Source organism: Giraffa tippelskirchi, chromosome 10 (assembly GCF_054371585.1).
Source record: "Giraffa tippelskirchi isolate mGirTip1 chromosome 10, T2T-mGirTip1v1.2.pri, whole genome shotgun sequence".
NCBI classification, from domain to species: domain Eukaryota; kingdom Metazoa; phylum Chordata; class Mammalia; order Artiodactyla; family Giraffidae; genus Giraffa; species Giraffa tippelskirchi.
The window spans coordinates 117,639,269-117,657,064 of record NC_137284.1 but is presented as its reverse complement, the minus strand read 5'-3'; the positions used below and the strand labels follow the sequence as shown (position 1 = coordinate 117,657,064).

General features: G+C 39.3%; 1 protein-coding gene across 10 annotated transcripts in view; it reads right to left on the bottom strand.

Moving 5' to 3' along the window:
* The window catches only part of ZNF804B (zinc finger protein 804B), an 889,892-nt gene that overhangs the window by 797,611 nt on the left and 74,485 nt on the right, over window positions 1–17,796 (bottom strand). The window contains exon 1 of one of the 10 annotated variants that reach the window (XM_081533985.1): window positions 5,408–5,515. The exons of the other annotated variants lie outside the window; for them this stretch is intronic. The gene's annotated coding sequence lies outside the window, so the exon portion shown is untranslated. Of the gene's footprint in view, window positions 1–5,407; window positions 5,516–17,796 lie in introns of those variants that run through there. 10 annotated transcript variants of the gene reach the window in all.

Here is a 17,796-nt window from a genome sequence, read left to right as displayed (position 1 = left end):
GATCTCAAACACCAGTGAACATCACCAAGAGTTTGAATTCCCAGGTCCAATATGTGATCCATAAAATCCCGTTCTCTAGGAAGATGGCTATGCAATAAATTTGAACTCAATGAAAAGTCTGAGGCTCACTGGTGGAAGGCATAGAATAATGTTTCCTGAAGCATGGAACAGCAAGCAACCTGTCTGCAGAGCTTCAGAACACTATAGATTCCTCAGTGCTACCCAAGATTCTTTTAATCTATCCCTCTTATGCTGGTGCCCTGGGAATCTGCATTTTAGCAAGCACTGTGGGTTATTCTGATACAAAGTTTTAAAAACACTGGTAAAGGTCATTGACTTTTTTTTTCTTTGTCACTTAGAAAGAACTCTGCTCAAGATACAGCTGGAGGGATGAAGGCTAAGTAGAAGGCAAGAGCTGATTAAGTGCCCAAAGGTGTTTCCAAAGGAGGTTATAAAATCTACTGTTCTGGAAACACTGGAAAATGCAGACTTGCTTGGCAGCAGAAGGTTAAACTAATGACCTCTGGAAAGCTTTCATAGTCTTATAAGATTTTAGATAAATTAAATGCCCGAAGGTAAAGGAGAATAAGAAACTGAATAGATTTTGGGATGTTGAGTTAATAATACAATAATGGGGTAGCCAGGGAAATTTTGGTGTTCCTTTGAAGTTTCACAATGAGTTTCCAAACACTTTAGTACTGAAGGAATATGTGAGACCAAATGTGGTACCTTAAACTTTATTGACCACCCCCTCCCCACACGAAGAGAATACATGCTTTGCTTTATTTTAGCCATAACTGACAGTGGCCTGAACTGATTTTGCCACTGTCATCTTGCCTTCCTCTAAGCATTGCCTCTAGCTCCAAACAAACAGAGAATTCACAGGCAGATGTAAAACACACACACACACACAAACACACACATACACACACTCAGAGCTTTCTTATGAACACAATTTCTAACCAAGTAAATCTAAATGGCTGAAATTGAGAGAAGATGTTAATTTTCATTAAACTCAGTCAAATTTTTTGCAGTCTTGCTGTGAATGTATAAAAGGGTTATTAATTTCAAGCCCCCTCAAACCTCACAGCATCCTATATGTGCATATGTACTCATGCACACATATTCATACACTAAGACGCATGCTTTTTTTTTAAAGGAAAATCACTGCAGTGTACTGAAATAACCAACTGTACATCCCTTCCAACTCAACTACTTTTAGTTTCAAAGTCTGAAAACAAGAATAAATTGTGTCATGAAGGAGAAAAGGCTGGACTTAGAATTGGAGCTCTGAGTTTAAATTCGGATTCTCACCTTTACTAGATATGTTATTCATACCCTGTCGTGTGTGTGTAGCAGCTCTTAAGTTCATTAAATACAAGATTATTTTCAAGAGTAAGTAAAGTAGACTGAAGATAAAATAAAAGTAGGAAATGAAATATAAAATTCACTGCAAGATCAACATGCAAAGCATGTGTCACTATTACCTTAATCTTTTGTTATTATGGGCCACAAATCTTGCTCTGAACCTTCTAGAAAGCAAGAGAAGTGAAAAAAACGTGCTGTTTCATAATTTAGTGTCCAGAAGACTTAAAAGTTATTCATGAGAAGTGCAACTAGTACTAGCACTGAGTCCAGAGAGAATGTTTTTCCCATTAGTTTTTTATAAGGAGGACCAATACAGTGAACAGTGTCCTCCAAATAACCTTACAATAAATACAAGAGTGAGTTTCTTATCATGGATCACATGTATGTCAGTTTAAGCCAAAAGTACCACATCCCAAAATCACCATGCTGTAAAACCAGTTCTAGAAAGAAGAATAAGTGGTGTTAGGTGCAGTTCCCTGAGGGGGTCTTAAAGTTTCTGGAGAAGAGGAAATGAAATGAATGGAACAAAAATAGGCTAAATATAGCACAAAGATGCATTTCCATTGACCCAAGTGGGGTTGTATTGTTATTATTTCCCACATTTAAATTGGGATTTTAAAATAAGATTCAATTCCAGTGTGTGTTTGATTTTATTTAGTAAACCTAGCCCCACTGAAAGCCCACTCTAACCTGAGGAGGTCACTGGAAACTGAAAAGCAGCTCCTACAGGATCCATTGCCCCTCTGTGCCCACTTCAGTCATCAACTCTGCCTGCTTGGTCCCTGTAACTCACACAAATTTGAAACTCCTCACCTAAAGGAATAGTTAGAGTATATTTACGTCAGACAGTACAGCATCAGTATTTCTCCCACTAACGTTCCACTCAGTACTGAGCAGCAACAGAATTCAGTGTGTGGCCTTGAACAAATGATTCAGTTATATCTGAGTCTCCATTTCCTCCTCTTAAGAAAGGAATTAATAATAACCATCACCCTGAGTTTTAAGGATTAAATGAGACATTTCCAAAAACAATGAATGGTTAATTACTATCAAATGAATGATATTATTACCAGAAATGATCCATAATGCTAGTTTACCTCATCTTAATCACCATGGACAACAAACTGGTTCCAAATCAGGAAAGGAGTACATCAAAGCTGTATATTGTCACTCTGCTTATTTAACTTATATGCAGAGTACATCATGCGAAATGCCAGGATGGATGAAGCACAAGCTGGAATCAAGATTGCTAGGAGAAATATCAATAACCTCAGATAGGCAGATGACACCACCCTTATGGCAGAAAGCAAAGAATAAACTAAAGAACCTTTTGATGAAAGTGAAAGAGGAGAGTGAAAAAGTTAATTTAAAACTCAACATTCAGAAAACTAAGATCATGGCATCTGGTCCCATCACTTCATGGCAAATAAATGGGGAAGCAATGGAAACAGTGACAGACTTTATTTTGGGGGGCTCCAAAATCACTGCAGATGGTGACTGCAGCCATGAAATTAAAAGACACTTGCTCCTTGGAAGAAAAGCTATGACAAACCTGGACAGAATATTCTAAAGCAGAGACATTACTGTGTCGACAAAGGTCTGTATAATGAAAGCCATGGTTTTTCCAGTAGTCATGTATGGATGTGAGAGTTGGATTTTAAGAAAGCTGAGTGCCAAAGAATTGATGCTTTTGAACTGTGGTGTTGGAGAAGACTCTTGAGAGTCCCTTGGACTGCAAGGAGATCCAACCAGTCCATCCTAAAGGAAATCAGTCCTGAATATTCATTGGAGGGACTGATGCTGAAGCTGAAGCCTAATACTTTGGTCACCTGATGCAAAGAACTGACTCATTGGAAAAGACCCTGATGCTGGGAAAGACTGAAGGCAGGAGGAGAAGCGGGCAACAGAAGACTAGATGGTTGGATGGTATCAACGACTGAATGGACATGAGTTTGAGCAAGCTTGGGGAGGTGGTGATGGACATGGAAGCATGGTGTGCTGTAGTCCATGGGGTCACAAAGAGTGGGACACAACTGAGCAACTGAACTGAATTGATAGTATTTCTGTTACCCATTAGAATAAATGTCACTTGTGCACCACTTCAGATCTTTTTGATTCACCTCTTACTTCAGCCCCTCCTATAATGACAAGTTCAATGGAAGTTCAACCAGGTTAGCGCAGGTACCACCTGGCAGTCCTTTACCTGGTGTCTGTGGGATATACCTGTTATTGCTTCTTATCCCATGACCTCTCCAATGCAGCATGAGACACCATCAGAAACCAGCTTGGCATTCACCATGCACATCTCAGAAGTCAATGCCCTTGAGATCACTGTTGACAAATGGGTGAGTGGGAATCAGTGGCTAAATATTCCATTCTTTGGCCCACAGATGAAGTGTTCAGACACATATTTTATAAAGTTCCTCAGAAAATCCTAGCAAGGATCAAGTACCGTCCACTGATACCATTTAGTCAATATCAGAGTAACATAGGACAGAAGACAGGTTGATGAAAAATTCATCCACAAGTGTTTCACTGTGTATCACTCTAAATATCTTACACCTTGGATTCTACTTTGAATCTCATACTTGGAGGCAAAGAAACAATGAATGCTCAACTTTTCTGGAAAATGATATTTTGCTGGGACACTAGAAGAGAGAAGAAACAAAATTTGTTTACCACAATCTTTTTTTCAAGCTGGGCATGGAATTATCACAATTTTAGCTCAGAAACAGCCTAACAACTGCATGAAGGAAGTCCATCCCTCATTTCAACTTTTCAAATCTCAGTCATAGAAGGCTTGGAAATACAGTTTTTTAGCTTTGCAATGCCTTCAAGTTTAAAAAAAAATGAACTTTGAAAAATTTGTCCCATCAGGAAAAAGAATCTCTCATATAAATATATATGTGTATATATATATATATACACACACATACATAATATATATTTATGTAAAAATTATATATGACTTTACTCATACTATGTATACTATAATCAGATACAAAAATAGAAATCATAAATGAAAAATTAATATGAATAAACAATATTTTGAGAGGTTTATTGTATCTACTAACAGTACTGAACTGTTTTCCTCACACTAAAAAATAATAATACCATAGTGAGGTAAAGTAGGGGTGATATAATCATTCTATAACACAGTCAAAAAGGTAGCTAAAATCATCAAACAAGGAAAGTGTCATTTTCTTGGTATTCATTTGTGTTTATTAACTTTATAGTTTATTTCCTGAAATATTATTAAGTCATTTAGCCATCTTGTGAGGATTAGTTTAGTTAAAACTAGAGAATACAATATATAACTCTTCTTAACCAGGGCAAGTAAAATATTGAAAGCTGTAATATACTAAAAAGAAACCAAGAATTGAGACTGAGACCACCAGTCCTTCCAAGCTGTAGAACTTCCCTTGAGCTACATGATTGCCCAGCATTTAAATAGAGTAAAGATATTGCAGTCAATTCACTAATTAAATATGAATAACCCTTAACTTCATTATTGCATTATTGCTAGATTTTTTAAAGAAATGCCCTAATATTTTCATCCTATATCCCAATGTTTCTTGCACATATTGCAGTACACAGTTACTCCTTTTGGAAAGCATGTCTTTAGAGGTCAGTCTAGCTACAAAGGAGCTTCCCAGGTGGCCCAGTGGTAAAGAATCCATCTGCTAATGCAGGAGCAACAGGAGATGTGAGTTTGATCCCTGAGTCGGGAAGATTCCCTGCAGGCAATGGCAACCCATTCCAGTATTCTTGCTGGAATAATCCTATGAACAGAGGAGCGTGGCAGGCTACCGTTCACGGGGTCACAAAGAGTAGTACACGACTGAGCATGCACACACGCTAACTACAAAGTGACAGCTCTTTGATTATATATCAAATTCTTGGAATAAAATATACATGTCATTAGAAATTAGTTTTGGTGCATGTTACAGAATGTACAAAATAGAGAGGATTGAACAAGACAGAGTTTGTTTCTTTTTCAAGTAAACAAACTTTTGTAGATAAGACTCCAAGAGCTAACTTGGTGCTCCGGGATGTCAGGCTCCTTATGTCTTCCTCCTCTGGGCCATCCACACACATGCTTCCCCTTCAACATCCAAGATGAATTCTTGGGGTCTGGACATCATATCTATATTTCAATCAGCAATAAAGAGAAATGGACAAAGAAAGACACTTTTTATAAATTCCACACAACATTTTAATAATAGCCTATTGGATATAAATTATTCAAAAGGCTATATCTAGCTATAAGAATCAGGGATTCTAATATAAAAGAGGACAGCCAAGATATTCAGTCTAATGCATAAAGAAGTACCAATAAATATACAGAAAAACAAAGGAGTTCTACCTTCTTACTATCATCTTCTTGTTCTACCTCTGTGTTCTATCTAGAATAAAAACTTCAAAGACTATCTAGCCAAAACAATCTATGGGCCAGCATGACTCTCAAAAATATAACAACCCAGCTGAAATAATCAAAATCCAAAAATACATTTCTAGTTTTCCTGATTGTAGTCTTGTTTGAAAACTATGGGATTATATTGTAACAGAAAACCTTTTTATCCCCTAAAACAGTTTTATGTCTTCTAAGGAGAGCAATTAAAGTATTATTGCTTTAATAAGCCCCTTTCTGAACTTGTGTGGACAACTTTTCATCTGGGAGTCAGCTCAGAACTGAATTGCTCCATATGATAGAAGGGAGCTGAAGGAGGGCAGAAGTTAGAATCCAGCAGAAAAGAAGAGGTGGCATAAAAGCAGAGCACTTACTGGGAAATGGTCAAAGAGAGACTTCTCACAGAAGAACCATTAAGAAAGCACATTGTTTAAGATGGAGATTAAGTTGTTTTCTGTGGGGTGCAGGATATAAATCCTCTCCTTCCTTTTGTCTCCTTCAGTAAAATCTACCATGCTTATTCAAGCTTTCTTTCAAAGAAACTTGAAGAAGTTCTGAATTCTGTATCTAATTGACTTTAGGCTCTAATAGAGACAGAAATTAGAGGACAAGGAAGGATCAACATGAGAACGACAATGATAATGTGGAAATAGAGATCACCACATTCTCATTAAAACCAGATTTACATACGATTAGGTAAACTGATAAGGGATTTTCTTACCCTCCATATTTCCTCTAATAGAACCAGAAATTAAACATAGATCTATTCACATGCCTTGAAGTATTTTTAAATATATTTGAAATCTGCATTGAATATTTTGCCTAAGGGTGGTAAACCCGACCACATTAAAATCTTTATAGAGTTCATTTATATGAATGCACTGTGGTTTAAAGACTGAATAAGACACTTCCTATAAATAGGGTTTGACTGAACAAAGCAGAGACAGAAGAAAATGGATAGAGAGAAAATGAGGCTGATTCAGGGAAGAAAGGAGCAGCAGTACATTATGGAAGGGAGAAAGCCAGACAGCTCTGCATAATTGAACTAAAAGTCTGAAAAGCCCACTAGTCTGCATAGACTCTGATTGGATCTTGGTCAGGAGAGAGATCATGTCCAAGAGAGATGAAATAAAAGGTCAGCACAGACAGGCCAAGAGCTAGGAAAAATGACCCAATAACTCAGGCACAGCTGTGCTGACACTGTGGGTTGACTAAACAGCTTCTGTCTAAAGCACACCTGTCCTACCCAGGGATTGGGTGAGTGCAGATCATGTGACCCATGGCAAGCCAATAAGCTATAAGCAGAGGTTGCTAGGTGGGGTTTAAGGAAAACTTTATCAAAGGTAAAAAAGCAGGTGTCCCAGTATTAGTCTTTTTCCTTCTCCCTAGAAGGTAAAAGGCACAGCAGCCAACTCACAACCACAAGAGTGAAAAACACACATTAAGGGTGGCAAATCCAGAAGACAGAGAATGTCTTTGAGCAGCTGGACTATGAGTATCCAGATACATTAAGTGAAAACAGAAAACAAAAGGTAAACAAACAAAAAACCTTTACCTCTTTATTTTTTTTTTTTAATAAATTTATTTATTTTAGTTGGGGGCTAATTACTTTACAATATTGTAATAGTTTTTGCCATACATTGACATGAATCAGCCATGGGTTTACATGTGTTCCCCTTCCTGGACCCCCCACCCACCTCCCTCCCCATCCCATCCCTCTGGGTCATCCCATTGCCCCGGCCCTGAGCCCTTGTCTCATGCATCGAACATGGAATGGTGTTCTGTTTCACATACGATAATATACATGTTTCAATGCTATTCTCCCAGAACGTCCCACCCTCACCTTCTCCCTCAGAGTCCATAAAATTGTTCCATGCATCTGTGTCTCTTATTCTGACTCGCATATAGGGTTATCGTTACCATCTTTCATATTCCATATATATGCATTAGTATACTGTATTGTTGTTTTTCTTTCTGGCTTACTTCACTCTGTATAATGGGCTCCAGTTTCATCGGTTCTACTGAGATGGATGAAACCCTTACCTCTTTAAACCACCATTAATTTTGTTTTTTAATACCAACAGCTGAATAAGTTAATAACTGATTCCGCTAGAATTTGGAGCCCAAAAGCAGGGTTCTGCAAGCAACAGAACCTAAAATATAGAGCTGCCTGAGTGGAAGAGATAACAACCAGATATCAAACACCCATACATTCCAGGCTGCATAGTAGTAACCTTTCTCATGCTAGGGCAGAACTCATTCTGGAACACAAACCAGGAGTTCAACACAGTATGTAGTTTTAAAATAGGGCTTTCCAGAACCTGGGAATATGATGGTTAGTTCTTGCAATCTTCAGCCAATTACTACAACAACAACAGTAAAAAGGATAAACTCAGACTAGAGCAAGTTATTCTGCTTGCACAAGTGGAAAGTAATACATTGTTACTGAGGTACACTCTACCTTCAGCAAGCAATCTAGATTGACTGGGAGCCCATAGCAATGATTCTTACAGGATGAAAAAACCAATTACTTCTCTACCCCATATTGCAACTCTTAACAAGTTGTTAAGCAGCAACCTTGACAGAAAATTAAGTCGGTGACCCTGGGCTGTCTTAAGTACATTCTATTAAAAGTTTCTTGGCAGTAAAGAAAAAAAGGGCTAAGCCCACAGGAAGAGTAGTCATTCCACCCAAGAGGTTATTTCAGATTTCTAAAAAGCAGCAGCCTTTAAGCTAATGAGGGTGTTCAAAACACAGAAGCCAAAAGCCATAAATTCTCAAGCTTCAAAGTTAAACAGCATTGTTGTAGCTCCTCACATTTAAATCTACTAGAAGCAACTAGACTAGAAGCCTTCCAAGTTTCTGAGGGAATCACACTGGCAAAGAAAACCCAAGTCTCACTGGCAAGGGCCAGTAACTGTATTACTCCTAAATAATTAATCCCCAGGACTATAAATGAGAACAGGATGCCATACACAGAGAAAAGTTTGGGGACTAACAAAAGAAAAAGAGGCTTAAATTTAAAATGTAATAACATTGTTTAAAACTCATTAGAAGAATTGGAAGATTAATTTGAAGAATTCAACTGGAAGAGGTTTAAAAAAACATACAGATAAATATGAGAAACAGAAAAAACAAATACGAAAACAATAAAGTTCAGAGTTCAACAATCGAAAAGTAGGAGAACCAAAAATAAAAATAAAAAAGAACAGAGAAGGGGAAAGCCTATTAAAGAAACTGTTCAGAGTGCTCCGAACTAAAGAATGTGTGTCCAAATTAAAAGGACCCATCAAGTTTTCAGCACTACATGAAAATAGATTTTCACCAAGGCATAGGATGGTAAAATTTCAAAACACTGAAAACTGAAAGAAGATTCCCCTAAGTATCCAGAGAGGAAAAGCAGATCATAGTCAAATGATCAGGAAAAAGTATAGCTTCAGATCTAAAATAGAAGCAATGCTTCAAAAATCTTGAGGAAAAGATATTTACAACCTAGAATTCTCTATTAAGCCCAAAATCCAGTCAAATGTATATCTGGAAATAGATATTATCTAAGTTTAAAATCTAAAATTTTAACCCTATGAACTTGGAAGGTACAAAGAATGAGAGGCAGCCAACACCAAAAAAAGAATGTCTGAGGTACAGGACACAGGAAATGCAACACTAAAGAAAAAGAAAGAAATCATATAACGTAAAATAAAGGGACATCTCAGGACAACATCTGTGTTCCAGATATAGAAGACCACCAGTCTATACTGGAGTAGTTATAACTCTCTGGCAAAAAAAGGAGAATGAATTTAATAGAAAATCTATCAGAAAAGGGATTAGGAACTTGGAAGACAATTTGAAGTTAAGCTACTGATAAATACATTGAAAACTAAGCAAATAAAGAAAATAGACAAGTTTTCTTTTCTTTTAAAGACTTTTAACCATGGCTTCAGCAATACGTGAACTGTAAAATTCCAGATGTTCAACCTGGTTTTAGAAAAGGCAGAGGAACAAGAGATCAAATTGCCAACATCCTCTGGATCACCGAAAATGCAAGAGAGTTCCAGAAAAACATCTATATCTGCTTTATTGACATGCCAAAGCCTTTGACTGTGTGGATCACAATAAACTGTGGAAAATTCTTCAAGAGATGGGAAGACCAGACCACCTGACCTGCCTCTTAAGAAACCTGTATGCAAGTCAGGAAGCAACAGTTAAAACTGGACATGGAACAACAGATTGGTTAAAATAGAAAAAGGAGTGCGTCAAGGCTGTATATTGTCACCCTGCTTATTTAACTTCTATGCACAGTACATAATGAGAAACACTGGGCTGGAGGAAGCACAAGCTGGAATCAAGATTGCTGGGAGAAATATCAATAACCTCAGATATGCAGATGACACCACCATTATGGCAGAAAGTGAAGAAGAACTAAGAGCCTCTTGATGAAAGTGAAAGAGGAGAGGGCAAAAGTTGGCTTAAAGCTCAACATTCAGAAAACTAATATCATGGCATCTGGTCTCATCAGTTCAGTTCAGTTGCTCACTTGTGTCCGACTCTTTGCAACCCCGTGAACCGCAGCACGCCAGGTCTCTCTGTCCATCACCAATTCCCAGAGTCCACCCAAACCCACGTATATCGAGTCAATGATACCATCCAGCCATCTCATCCTCTGTCATCCCCTTCTCCCCCTGCACTCAATCCTTCCCAGCATCAGGGTCTTTCCATGAGTCAGCTCTTCACATCAGGTGGCCAAAGTATTGGAGCTTCAACTTCAACATCAGTCCCTCCAATGAACACCCAGGACTGATCTCCCTTAGGATGGACTGATCGGATCTCCTTGCAGTCCAAGGGACTCTCAAGAGTCTTCTCCAACAACACAGTTCAAAAGCATCAATTCTTCAGCACTCAGCTTTCTTCACTGTCCAACTCTCACATCCATATATGACCAATGGAAAAAACATAGACTTGACTAGATGGAGCTTTGTTGGCAAAGTAATGTCTCTGCTTTTTAATATGCTCTCTAGGTTGGTCATAACTTTCCTTCCAAGGAGTAAGTGTCTTTTAATTTCATGGCTGCAATAACCATCTGCAGTGATTTTGGAGCCCAGAAAAATAAAGTCAGCCACTGTTTCCCCATCTATCTGCCATGAAGTGATGGGACTGGATGCCATGATCTTAGTTTTCTGAACGTTGAGCTTTAAGCCAACTTTTTCACTCTCCTTTCACTTTCATCAAGAGGCCCTTTAGTTCTTCTTCACTTTCTGCCATAAGGGTGATGTCATCTGCATATCTGAGGTTATTGATATTTCTCCAGGCAATCTTGATTCCAGCTGTGCTTCATCCAGCCCAGCGTTTCTCCTGATGTACTCTGCATATAAGTTAAATAAGCAGGGTGACAATATACAGCCTTGATGTACTCCTTTTTCTATTTGGAACCAGTCTGTTGTTCCACGTCTAGTTCTAACTGTTGCTTCCTGATCTGCATATAGATTTCTCAAGAGGCAGGTCAGGTGGTCTGGTATTCCCATCTCTTTCAGAATTTTGTATATGCTAGCAAAGTAATGCTCAAAATTCTCCAAACCAGGCTTCAACAGTACGTGAATCATGAACTTCCAGATGTTCAAGCTGGATTTAAAAACAGCAGAGGAACCAGAGATCAAATTGCCAACATCCATTGGATCATCTAAAAAGCAAGAGAGTTCCAGAAAAACATCTACTTCTGCTTGATTGACTACACTAAAGCCTTTGACTGTGTGGATCACTATAAAGCATAGAAATTTCTTCAAGAGATGGGAAGAGCAGACCACCTGACCTGCCTCCTGAGAAATCTGTATGCAGGTCAGGAAGCAACAGTTAGAACTGGACATGGAACAACAGACTGGTTCCAAATCAGAAAAGGAGTACGTCAAGGCTGTATATTGTTTCCCTGCTTATTTAACTTATATGCAGAGTACATCAGGAGAAACTCTGGGCTGTATGAAGCACAAGCTGGAATCATGACTGTTGGGAGAAATATCAATGCAGATGACACCACCCTTATGGCAGAAAGTGAAGAACTAAAGAGCCTCTTCATGAAAGTGAAAGAGGAGAGTGAAAAAGTTGGCTTAAAGCTCAACATTCAGAAAACTAAGATCATGGCATCTGGTCCCATCGTTTCATGGCAAAGAGATGGGGAAGTAATGCAAACAGTGACAGACTGTTTTTTTGGGCTCCAAAATCACTGCAGATGGTGATAGCAGCCATGAAATTAAAAGATGCTTTTTCCTTGGAAGGAAAGTTATGACCTCCCTAGACAGCATATTAAAAAGCAGAGACATTAATTTGCCAACAAAGGTCCATCAAGTCAAAGCTGTGGTTTTTCCAGTAGTCAGGAATGGATGTGAGAGTTGGACTATAAAGAAAGCTGAGCATTGAAGAATTGATGCTTTTGAACTATGGTGTTGGAGAAGACTCTTGAGAGTCCCTTGGACTGCAAGGAGATACAGTCCATCCTAAAGGAAATCAGTCCTGAATATTCATTGGAAGGACTGATGCTGAAGCTGAAGCTCCAATACTTTGGCCACCTGATGTGAAGAACTGTTCATTTGAAAAGATCCTGATGCTAGGAAAGATTGAAAGTGAGAGGAGAAGGGGACAACAGAGGATGAGATGGTTGGATGGCATCACCGACTTGATGGACATGAGTTTGGGTAAACTCCAGGAGTTGGTGATGGATAGGGAGGCCTGGCATGCTGCAGTCCATGTGGTCACAAAGAGTCGGACATGACCGAGCAACTGAACTAAACTGAACTGGGCAAGTTTAGGGGGACCAGCAAGGAAAGTTGCAGTATCCCAGGCCAGAAACAGCAGTCTTCTGTTGTTACATCTCTGTCAGCGCAATGACAAGAGGGAGCAGTTCCAGCACCCTGAGAAAATGTCTGTCTGGAGAGGGTCACTACCAGGAGCTGTGACTTTAAGTAGAGTGTTACAACCAACCCACAGAAACTTGGCAGGGATACAGCCAGGTTCATGTCCTCTGTCCTCAACAGAGGACAGCTGTCTCATTCTCCCTTCATCCTTGATCATCTGATCGTTCCTCCCATTGCTCAAGCTTAATTAAAAACCATTGATCAAGGCAACTCATAGAGGTCATATTCCCTAAGAAGGGAGTAGCCCAGCGAAAGATATAGAATGTTTCTGGAAGAGCAAATGTAAAATACTCAAACTATCCCACACCAGGGTGTGGGTTGTGTTAGAGAGGAATGTACTTGTCCATTCCTCAGCAGTGATTTTAGTTGACACTCTAATTCTAGCAGGATATGGGAAGTATCATAAAAAGAAATCTTCTGCCACATGCCTCAGTTCAGTCACTCAGTCGTGTCTGACTCTTTGCGATCACATGAACCGCAGCATGCCAGGCCTCCCTGTCCATCACCAGCTCTTGGAGTCCACCCAAACCCATGTCAACCGAGTCGATGATGCCATCCAGCCATCTCATCCTCTGTCGTCCCCTTCTCCGCCTGCCCTCAATCTTTCCCAGCATCAGGGTCTTTCCAATGAGTCAGCTCTTCGCATCAGGTGGCCAAAGTATTGGAGTTTCAGCTTCAACATCAGTCCTTCCAATGAACACCCAGGATTGATCTCCTCTAGGATGGACTGGTTGGATCTCCTAAATGCTTGCCCTTACTGACATCCTAATAGTCACTTCATTTGTTTCCCTCTCTTTGCAGTAAAGATGACTGATTCTATTTTAGTGTCATATAAGACAATTTTTTAAAAGATGATACTGTGAAAGTGCTGCACTTGATATGTCAGAAAATCTGGAAAACTCAGCAGTGGCCACAGGACTGGAAAAGGTTAGTTTTCATTCCAATCCCAAAGAAAGACAATGCCAAAGAATGCTCAAACTACCGCACAATTGCACTCATCTCACACGCTAGTAAAGTAATGCTCAAAATTCTCCAAGCCAGGCTTCATCAATACGTGAACCGTGAACTTCCAGATGCTCAAGCTGGTTTTAGAAAAGGCAGAGGAACCAGAGACCAAATTGCCAACATCCGCTGGATCATCGAAAAAGCAAGAGAGTTCCAGAAAAACATCTATTTTGGCTTTATTGACTATGCCAAAGCCTTTGACGATGTGGATCACAAAAACTGTGGAAAATTCTGAAAGAGATGGGAATACCAGACCATCTGACCTGTCTCTTGAGAAACCTGTATGCAGGTCAGCAAGCAACAGTTAGAACTGGACATGGAACAACAGACTGGTTCCAAACAGGAAAAGGAGTATGTCAAGGCTGTATATTGTCACCCTGCTTATTTAACTTATATGCAGAGTACATCATGAGAAATGCTGGGCTGGAAGAAACACAAGCTGGAATCAAGATTGCTGGGAGAAATATCAATAACCTCAGATATGCAGATGACATCACCCTTATGGCAGAAAGTGAAGAAGAACTAAAGAGCCTCTTGATGAAAGAGAAAGAGGAGAGTGAAAAAGTTGGCTTAAAGCTCAACGTTCAGAAAACTAAGATCATGGCATCTGGTCTCATCACTTCATGGAAAATAGATGGGGAAATGGTGGAAACAGTGTCAGGCTTTATTTTTGGGGGCTCCAAAATCACTGCTGATGGTTATTGCAGCCATGAAATTAAAAGACACTTACTCCTTGGAAGGAAGGTTATGCCCAATCTAGATAGCATATCTAAAAGCAGAGACATTACTTTGCCAACAAAGGTCCGTCTAGTCAAGGCTATGGTTTTTCCAGTGGTCATGTATAGATGGGAGAGTTGGATGGTGAAGAAAGCGGAGCACCGAAGAATTGATGCTTTTGAACTGTGGTGTTGGAGAAGACTCTTGAGAGTCCCTTGGACTGTAAGGAGATCCAACCAGTCCATCCTAAAGGAGATCAATCCTGGGTGTTCATTGGAAGGACTGATGTTGAAGCTGAAACTCCAATACTTTGGCCACCTCATGGGAAGAGTTGACTCATTGGAAAAGACCCTAATGCTGGGAAGGATTGGGGGCAGGAGGAGAAGGGGATGACAGAGGATGAGATGGTTGGATGGCATCACCGACTCGATGGACATGGTTTTGCATAAACTCCTGGAGTTGGTGATGGACAGGGAGGCCTGGCATGCTGCAATTCATGGGGTCGCTAAGAGTCGGACATGACTGAGCGACTGAACTGAACTGAACTGAAGACAGCTTGATGTAAGATCCAGTTGCTCCTGAGCTTCACCTCCGGTTCTTTCCCAGCTATGCTTTTATCTTTCCTTTTCCATGGATAATATTGCTCCTAGCTCAGTTGGAACCTATTATAGGTAAATTCCAACTAACTACTCCTAGCCATGTGTGCAAGACTAAAACACTCCCTCTCTCCCCTGTTGAATCAAGTAGGATAAGATAAGTCAAACTAGGCCATCAAAAAACCCCAAAATCTAGTGGCGTTAAAATTATAAGGTTTATTAACTCCCTACTCTACCATATATAAATGCGAGGGATCACTCAATGTTATCATTTAGGAACCCAGCTAACAGAAAACTTTTTGTAAACACATCATTTTCATGATTTTAGAGGCAGAGAAAAACATAGTGAATTATACAGCAGCTCTTAAAATTTCTTCGTGGAAGTTACACCCATAGATCCCTTCAGCTTACATTTTACTATCCAAATGAAGCCACATGCCAAGCTAAGTTCAAACTGGCAGAGAAAAACAATCCTACTATATGCTCAGGGTGAGAGAAGTTTCATTTTTAAGCCAACCCTAATGACTAACATGTATGCTCTATTTGTTGTACCTTATTCTTAGGGGACTGTAACATTGAAAAAGATAAAATAAAGCCACAATGTGAGGTACAAAAATTGTTCTTAAAATTGCAAAGGTTATAATAATTTCTTATAGGCATCAGCAACCATTTGAAACTAGTGGACCAAGCTGAGAGATTTGTTAGAAGCTAGACAGGGTCAGAAGACCTTCACAAACTAGTTTCTCCCTTCAGATTTCTCTAGAATGCAATAAATATTAACATTTTCAGTCATCATGGGAGGCAGAAAATCATGGGAAGAAAGCGTGACCTTAGAGGTTAGGCTCTAGAATAGAAACAGAAGGGTCATATTATTATCTCTGACTTGATAGAAGTGGGAAGTGTGGACTCTGCCCCCAGGCAGTAGAGGGACTTTCTTATTCTCTCCAGGTCTCAGTTGAAATGTCATTTGGTCAGAAACACTTAATCTGCAAATTTTCTACTCAGTAGCATCCTTCCCACCCTCACCTCGATCTTTCCCTTCTGCCTCACATGCTGTCTCTTCAAAACACTTATCACCATCTTGCATGCTAAGTCGCTTCAGTCATGTCCGACTCTTTGTGACCCTATGGACTATAGCCAGCCAGGCTCCTCTATCCATGGGTTCTCCAGTTCTCCAGGCAAGAATACTGCAGTGGGTTGCCATGCTCTCCCTCCAGGGGATCTTCCCAACACAGGGGTGGAACACACGTCTCTTACATCTTCTGCATTGGCAAGAGAGTTTTTTACCATTAGCACCACCTGGGAAGGCTACCACCATCTTATGTGTCTCATATTTATCTGTCTTCCTACCTACTAGAATAGAAACTTTGAAGCAGGGACTTATATATATCCCCAGTGCCTAGAAGAGTGGTTAGCACATAGGAGGCATTTATTAAGTATTTGTTTAATAAATAAATGACTACAGGAGAATTCCATCATGTGTGTGGAGGGAAGACTAGCCTTTCCTTGCAGGAGGGACTTGGCCAGACCTTTATGCTTTGGAGGAAGCACACGTGATGTGCCTCTGATAAATCCATACTGAGGCTCCCATTGTAGGAATTTCCCATGTAAGTCCTTTACACTGATAACCCATGCCTTCACTAAGGCCTTGCTAGACATTTTGACATGGTCTCAATTATTCCACAGCATTCATTCAATGGAGAATATTATGAGGTTGTCATATGTGCTTCTATTATTCCATAGGAAACAGCTCTGGGTTGGAGCTGGGTCTGCAGCCAATGAGTTTTAGCATTGTGGCCATTCTACAACATCCCCAAAGCTGCACATCCCTGAAGTTTCAGTTAAGTCACTGACTCAAGAAGTCTTCTCTGACCCGCAAGCTAGCCAGAGTGCCATGACTAATGCCCTTCTGGTACCACGAAAACTTCCTCCATTACACATTTCATACTCAGAACTCTGAGAAGTCAGGAACCATCCTATATGACCACCTCTGTATGCCTACTGCTTTACAGAGTGCCTAGTATGTAGTGTGTGCTCTGTCAATACCTTTTAAATGAAAAGTTAATGCGATGAGTGAATGAATGAATGAAGTGGTATTATGGCAACCTAAAAAAAATCCATGTGTACATCAGATATATCTACATATTGAATAAATAGTCCCTTTACATATATTTACTACTATCATTCAAATGTGAGGAGATGCATTTGTCATTCATGAAATACAAGAGTATTCAATAGAGTTATTGAATTAAGAGTAACTATTTGAAATTGTGTCTTTTCTCAATTAGTAATGCTAAAAACATTACTATTATAGGAATTCAGATAATATTTTGATTTTAAAAAAAAATTCTCATACTTCAAGAAGTTAGAAAATAGTGAGCTAGAATAAGATGATGAAATTAAATTCACATACAAAAAGGTATAATACAGACTGCAAACATACTGGCTCCATTAAGTAAGCATATGAGGTATACAGAAAATTAATTCAGTCATAATTTTAATTGACTCAACATAAAAGGTGAAGCAGACTCAAGTTAATTCCTCTCACAGACTATAGATTTCTATTTCCTTTAGATGGGAGTCTCTCAGATGCAACAATATGATTATATTTTCTCCAAATGAATATGACAGTCTAGTCCATACCTCCAACACAGATATATAAACATGCAACAGCATTCTCTCAGGAAATCTCACATATGTTATGAACAAACAAAAACCCTATAAAGTGAGAGGATCAAGACATATAATTTTTAAGGTCTTCTTTTTAAGTTTATATTTTGCAACTTCCCAAGAAACCTAG